The following is a 7,283-nucleotide window of genomic DNA, read 5'->3' on the forward strand; positions in this document are numbered from 1 at the left end:
CAAAATATATAGAGAACTCATACAACTCAACAGCAACAAGTGAAATAATCCAATTAAAACATGGGCAGAAGATCGGAAGAGACATTCTTCCAAAGAAGGCATGCAGATGGCCAATAGGTACCTGCAAGGACGCTCAGCATCACTAATCATTAGGGAAGTGCAAGTCAAGACCATAATGAGCTGGCACCGCACACCTGTCGGGATGCTCATCGTCAGAAAGACAAGAAATAACAAGGGCTGGCGAGGAAGTAGAGAAAAGGGAAGTCTTGTACAACGTTGGTGCAGCGACTGTGGAAAACAGTGTGGAAGTTCCTCGAAAAGTTAAAAATAGAGCTGCCTTAGGAGCCAGCAGCCCCACTTTGGGGTATTTATCCAAAGGAAAGGAAAGCACTAAGTCGAAAATATATACGCACCCTGATGTTCACTGCAGCACCGTTTACAATAGCCGAGACATACAAACAGCCTAAGTGTCCCTCAGTGGATGAGTGGATAAAGAGGGTGTGTGAAGAGCACGTACGCAACGGGGCGCTGTTCCGCCACGGGGCAAAAGGAAATATTGCTGTTTGTCACAACGTGGATGGGCCTTGAGGGAACTGTGTGAAACTAAGTGAGATAAGTCAGAGAGAAAGACAGATACTGTGTGCCGCCGCCGCACGCAGGGTCTAAAAAATAAACCCCGCCGGACTGCTAGTGAGATGAGATTTGCAGTCACCAGAGGCAGGGGAGAGGAGGGGGTAACGCTGGAGGAAGGTGGTCGGAACGAACAGACGTCCGGCTGCAGGAAGAATAGGACGAAGGCTGTGATGCCCAGCGCGGTGACCATAGTTTACACTCTGCCCTACGGTGTACAGGAAAGCTGCTAAGAGAGGACATCCTAAGAGCTCTCATCACAAGGAGAAATGTATTTTCTCTTTTTCTTCCTTTTCTGTGTCTGTATGAGATGCTGACTGTTCAGTAAACTTATCATGATGATCATTTCACAATCTACGTAAGTCAGGTCATCACGTTGTACACCTCAAACTTACACAGCAATGCACGTCAACGATTTCCCAGTAAAACTGGAAAAAGTAAGATAAAAAGGAAATCTGTCCTGTCCCCACATCTAGTCCCTTCCTCTCTCCGCAAAGCGTCAGACCCGGTCCCCTCCTCCGTCAGCCCCGCCAGCCCTCCGCGCGCCCTGAGCAACCCCAGGAGGCCCAGGCCCCTCTGAGGATGCGCACCGGCAGGCTTGCGCCCTGAATCTCTGAAAGCTCCACATCTTATCTAACTTTCACAGAACACGAAATATCACGTGGCTGTGAACTTGGGTCTGAGCCACAGCCCTGGCGTTAGGGATTCCACGCCGTGACAGAGGGAGAGAATTCCACCGTGAACGCGCGGATTCTGAGCAGATGCGGGAACAGCTGACCCGGGAGCCCGGGCTCCAAGCAGGTGGCGGAGGCTCTGGACGCAGGGAGCCTGGTCGGAGGCACAGTGAGAGCAGCGGGTCAGGCCCTGCAGCGCCAGGCGGCTGAGTCCACGCCTGCAAGCCGCTCCCCAGTGGAGCCCGGCCAGGGCGGATGGCTGCCAGACAGCCGGGCGGATGAGTCAGCCCCGGAAATAATCCGGCTGGGACCCAGTGGGACAGCAGAGAACAGAAGGGTCAGGAGCAACAGGTGGGCCGGCCCTCAGGAAGGGTTCAGGGACTCACAGCAGGTGGCGGGGGAATGAGGGTGGGGGGATGGGCACGTGGTGGGACCCCAGGAGGGGGGATGGGCAGGCGGCGGGGGGTGGCAGGTGGGCGGGCCCAGCGGGTGTGGGACCTGCAGGCTTTCCTCGTGATTCTGGCTGCAGGTGCCGTCCAGGCACGTGAGGGCCAGTTGGGCCAAAGTGCACCTCCTTCTTCCGGGTTATTGATCTGCTTTTGAAGGAAGGGGCTTGGGACACTGGACGATATTCACTTTAAATTAACAGTTTAGGGCTTCTCTGTGTGATTTTCAAAGTGTCAAAGGGAAGCTCAGAGGATCAAGTTGTTCCAAAGAATGATGGGGCACCAGAAGAGCATAGGAAGGGCGGCCTGGACGGCGGCGGGGGTGGGCACTGCGCGCAGGTGCGCTGGCCGCTGGGCGGGCTGGGACCGTCCCGCGTGGGCTGGAGCTCAGGCGAGCACTCCGGTCTGCCTTCCACCCGAGCGGCTGCACGTGGCTGAGGCCCCCAGGCTCACTCTGGGGAGGGGCGGGCCCCGCCTGGCCCCATCGGGCAGGCCCTGCCTCGCCCTGGGGGGCGCGGGGCTGGGCAGGAGTTCGGGGCACACGGCCCTCAGCGGTGCTGTCTGCTCCGCCCCTGGAGCCCTTCCACGACCTGCTCAGCCCTGACTATGGGGCAAGAGTTAGTCTGCACCCGAGTCCCGGCATTTGTTCAGGCTTGCGACCTGCATGAGCTCCCCTGTCCTGGGCTGACTCCGTCTCTGCACTACAGTCGGGGCAGAGGAAGGGCTGGTGTTACTGGAAAGAAACCCTTTCCGGATGCCCAGCCCCAGCCCAGAGATGGTGCTGGTGTTCTTTCCTCTGCCTCGAGTTCCATCCACTTCAGCACATGGCCCCTGGGGGTGGTCCAGGCCCCTCTGCATCCCTGTTGTAGCGTCGTCAGCACTGCCCGGGGGGCAGGGGGAGACAGGGTGAGGACGGTGGGAGAGCTGGTCCTGGGGTCGGGAGAAGGGGAGCGGCAGGAAGGGATGTGGGCGTGCACACATCTGCCAGAGGTGTGTGTTCTGTCTTCCAGACGCCTTGAGTCTGTGTTATCCCCATGGTGCCAGGCGAGGGCTCCAGCTTCAGGCCTCGCTGACCAAAGGGTTTGAAGGATGCTGCAGCCCAAAGGAGGCCACTTTTCCAAGGAAGAACGAGGGGACTTGGGTGGCCAGCAGCGTCTGGAGTCAGGGGTGTCAGAAATGGCACCTGGGGGGCTTCCCTGGTGGCGCAGTGGTTGAGAATCTGCCTGCTAATGCAGGGGACACGGGTTCGAGCCCTGGTCTGGGAGGATCTTACATGCCGTGGAGCAACTAGGCCTGTGAGCCACAACTACTGAGCCTGCGCGTCTGAAGCCTGTGCTCCGCAACAAGAGGGGCCGCAACAGTGAGAGGCCCGCGCACCGCGATGAAGAGTAGCCCCTGCTTGCCGCAACTGGAGAAAGCCTGCACGCAGCAACAAAGACCCAATGCAGCCAAAAATAAATAAATAAATTTATTTTTTTAAAAAAGAAATGGCAGCCGGACCAGGACTCCAGGGAAGCTCTGGACAGAGGCCGGGCCTGGGTGGCCCAGAGGGAGGAGTGGCCCGCAGGGCTTGGCCAGGGCGCGGGCAGGGCCAGAGCCATCTCCTGGGGCAGTGCTGGGCCAGCTCTGTCTCGGGCCCGCCTGCAGATCCAAGTTTGCATTTTGACAGAACACAGGCCATCTCCCCCACCATGCAGTCTTCAAGGTCCCGTCCTCTTCACGGGTGTCCTTTCCACGCGCTCTGTCCCTGTGTCTGGCTTGTATTTACTCCTTGGACCCATCCTGGTGATGAGTGAGTTCGGCGAGGTGGTGGAGCTTCCATCCTCTTTCTTTGCTTTTCCTGCGTGAGGCGGAGTTGACGTTCAGCTTGGACCCGCGCGGCTCTGCGTGACTTTCTCCAGGTGATTGTAGCTAGGCTTGTGGGGTATCGGAGAAGGTTGGAGAAAGACAGAAAATCTGTGTGGAGTCCCGAGGTGCGTTCTGGGCTGCGATGCCGGCGGCGGTGCCACTTCTGTCCCTGAAGCCGCGGAAGGTGTTACAGAGCCTCTTCCTTCCCCCTTGTTCCGCCTGCTCACGGCCTAGTCTGTGTCGGCCGCGTCAGTAGTTTCTGAAGCATCTTTCCACGTATGACCCCTCGTCCCGAAGCCTGTGGAAGGGGTTTGACGGAATTAATCTTCCTTTGTGTTTTGAAGGTTTCCGCCCTTTCCTGTCTTGTTTCCTGTTCTGGGTCCACGTCTCTCTCCCCCCTTCTTGCCTTCGGCGTCTTCTAGGCAGTTTTCGGCAATTCGTCTTTGCTTCCCAGTCTCAGCGAGCGTGACAGCGCACGGGGGGATGTTCAGGGAGACTTCGGGGTGGAGGGGAAGAGGCTGGAGAAAGGAGACAAAGCATCGGGAGGGATGAGGCGTGGCCACCGCGGTGGCAGAGGAGGGACGGCCTTCCGTGTTTGCCACGTCTGGTCGCAGAGTCACGTCGGGGTCCTGTGGGCTGTGGGCTCAGCCCCGGGTGAGGTGGGGGACTGGCACTGCCAACGTTCTCTTTGTTCCTGCTGCCGACTCCATCTCAAACCGTAAGAAACACAAATTTTTAATTAGAAAGAACTGCATCAAGTAATGATCCTTGTGGGGGAAAATATCCGACTTTTGATTTTCATACATTTTCCAGAAGCTTAATTATAAGGAGTGTTAGCTCTTCGGGAAAAAACTTAGTAAAAATTTGAAAATATACCGAGTTTGCTCCCAAAGGTCCGAATGGAAGGGGCACGGATGTCAGCTCACCCTGACGGTCCCTCCCGCCCCTGGGGGCCTGTCCGAGATTTCCGCCTTCTCGGTGCTCCGGGGGCAACCTGGAGAGAGGAGCCTTCTAGACCAGCTTATAAAATGTGGATCCGCTTTACTGACCGATGAGTTTAAGGATTTTCTGACCGCCCGCGTCGAGCGTTGAGACCGCGTTTTCACACCGGTGGTGGGTGGTGACTCACGCAGGCACAGGGGGGCGGCTCCAGGACGACAGCTGGCTGAGCTGTATTCCGCAGGGACACCGCGCGGGTCCATCTGGAGCGCGGCTCAAGCCAAAGTGGAGGGAGCCAGGTGTGGCTGGCCTGGGAGCCAAGCCCCACGTTCACACGTGTCCGTGAGCTCCGGACTGGAGCGGGCAAGCTTCCTTCCCACCACACCTGGCTACGGGGCACAGGAAAAGCTACACCTTGTCGCACAGCTGGGAGGTGGCGGCCCGTGCAGTTGCAGGACGTGGACCCGGCAGCGGGCACCTGGTTATCCCTGACCGCAGGGGGTCTCTGTTAGACTCTCCGCAATTATGACACAGTGACTTCCCGGGCCAAACTTGATGCCAGAAATGTTCAAAATAAAGGGTCTGGAAGAGCCAGAATTTGATTTAAAAAGACCCGTGAGATCCGGTGGAGAGCACTGAGCAGGGACCTAAACGCCCCTAGACTTCTCCTCCGGCTGCCCACGGTGAGCTTTCATAATAAACGAGTGTATGTAGCAGTGCCGTTCCATGATTTTACCTTAAAGTCTTAAATGTATTTTGTGTAAGGGATGCACATGAAAGACACCTTGACAGAGGAAGGTGACCTAGTGGAGGATCCGTGAGGAAAGGCGGGGAGACGCTGTGCAGACGTGTCATCTCGCGCGGGCGTGTGTACCTGCAGGACTACTGGGCTTCTGTCGCCTGAGATGGGGGATCCGACAGGCTGTGTCCTGTCACCCCTCCCCTCGTGGCACCGAATGCACGTGACTGTCCCCGCAGGACAGAGAAAAGCGTCCCGACCCAGGGCACCTGCCTGCAGAGTGACGGGGCCACGCTGAAGGGCCCCCGGCGGGATAATCCCCCCGCAGGGCGACATCCCCGCTTCCTCTCCTGAGCCCGCTGCTGCCGGAGGAGATGCTGGGTTACGCAGGGGTTCGGTACGCTGTCCTGACACCTTGCTCTGAAGGCTTACTGGCCCCTGGCCGCTCCAGGTGGCTGGGAGGACGTGGGTCAGGCAGGGACAGGCATTTACTGCAAGACAGCGAGGGTGATGTGGACGGAAACGTGGGCGGAAAGGGGCTGCGCGACATGGAGGACATTGATTTTGCCTGCTCCAGAGGCTGCAGCGTGGCCCCGGTGGGCGGGGACAGTGGCCCCAGCAAAGCCCATTCTGGGAAAATGTCCCGTCCTCTCCAGAGTCACCGGCGTGCCGGCGGGTCTCAGAGCAGTGCCCTGGCCAGCGCCCAGCCTTGCGGCTAGACCAGCAACGTGGCTGCAACCTCCTGTGCATTTGTACTGGGTCCCACTGACTTGCCATCCAAGATCGGGTTTGAAAATGTATTTTTACATAATATCACCCAATCACTGTCTTCTTAAAGGTATGCGGCATCAAAGAATGCCATTGACTGTGATTTATAGCATGACGTTGAAAAAATGCAAATGTATTTGTACCTCTATTACTGGCTTGCTCTTTTCCTTTACACATAACGAGGGGTTCCGGGGGTAAGTGAGGGGGAGTCTGAACAAGAGACGGACCTCAAGGGAAGCAGAGTTTTCTTGATAACCAGAAATATTAGAACTTGGATCTGGGATTAATTATCTGAATCTTTTGAAAAATTATCGTTTTGATTCCTCATCTGAAAATCCTGAAATTCTACGGTCCCTTGAGAGTGTGAATCAAATAAGCAAAATGAAGTGGGTAAAACTCTTTGGATTTCTTGGGGAGAGAGGGCTGAGAAGGGCCTGCTTCCTGAAGACTCAGCCCCTCGGGGAGCGGCAGCCCTAATTCACAGCTGCCCTGCACCTGCCCCCAGCTGTTCGTGCTGGAAATGGTATGAACTAGTGACACTCAGATTTGTAACCTGGGGACTCGGGGGTGGGGGGTTAATTCTGTCCCTTGAGGGCTGCAGACACGCCTTTTTCTCATCTCCTAGCTTCCTTTACACTTAAGAGGAGATCACCATGTGCTTCTTTAAAGGAACCCTGGTCCAGGCGACGTAGCAGCTTCCCATTATGTGGCATCCTTCTCTGAGGCTTCTGTATCCCGTCATCATTGTATCTCTAACCTGATGACTTGATGCCAAACTTCCTAAAATGTGGCTTTACTCCCAGAATTTCAATGCAGTTGAGGCACTTAGTATCTCTTAACTCTGTTTCTACCATCTTCTTGTTCATCTGTTTTTGCCAGTATTTAGGAATAACAAAGGGTAATTCGAACGAGTGATGCTTGGTGTATACACATGCGGGGGAGGAGAACTGGAAAATAAATAGAACATGGACAAGAGGTGACAGGAACAGAAACATCATTCTTTACCTCATGTGACGGTTTTGGACACCAGCGGCATCAGTCTGAGACCTTGGACCGAGGTCTTGGATTCAAGGTTCTGTCTGCAGTTTCTAGACATTTGGATAGGTTTTATGATGTTATACTCTTCAAGGAATCAGGTCAAGTTTCTTTCTATGCCACAGAGTCTATATGGGAGTAGTTTATTCCCAAATACTTGCAGAGTGCCCAAGACAGCCCTTTCTTTTACATCTTAGAGCTGGC

At 55.8% G+C, this 7,283-nt stretch overlaps 1 long non-coding RNA gene across 1 annotated transcript; it reads left to right on the forward strand.

Moving 5' to 3' along the window:
* Positions 1-670: 670 nt before the first annotated feature.
* Positions 671-6,192, forward strand: LOC117203336 (uncharacterized). The gene is made up of 2 exons (XR_004486067.2): positions 671-1,655; positions 5,303-6,192. It is a non-coding gene; the product is annotated as an uncharacterized LOC117203336 (long non-coding RNA).
* The last annotated feature ends 1,091 nt before the right edge of the window (positions 6,193-7,283 follow it).

Source organism: Orcinus orca, chromosome 17 (genome assembly GCF_937001465.1).
Source record: "Orcinus orca chromosome 17, mOrcOrc1.1, whole genome shotgun sequence".
NCBI classification, from domain to species: Eukaryota; Metazoa; Chordata; class Mammalia; order Artiodactyla; family Delphinidae; genus Orcinus; species Orcinus orca.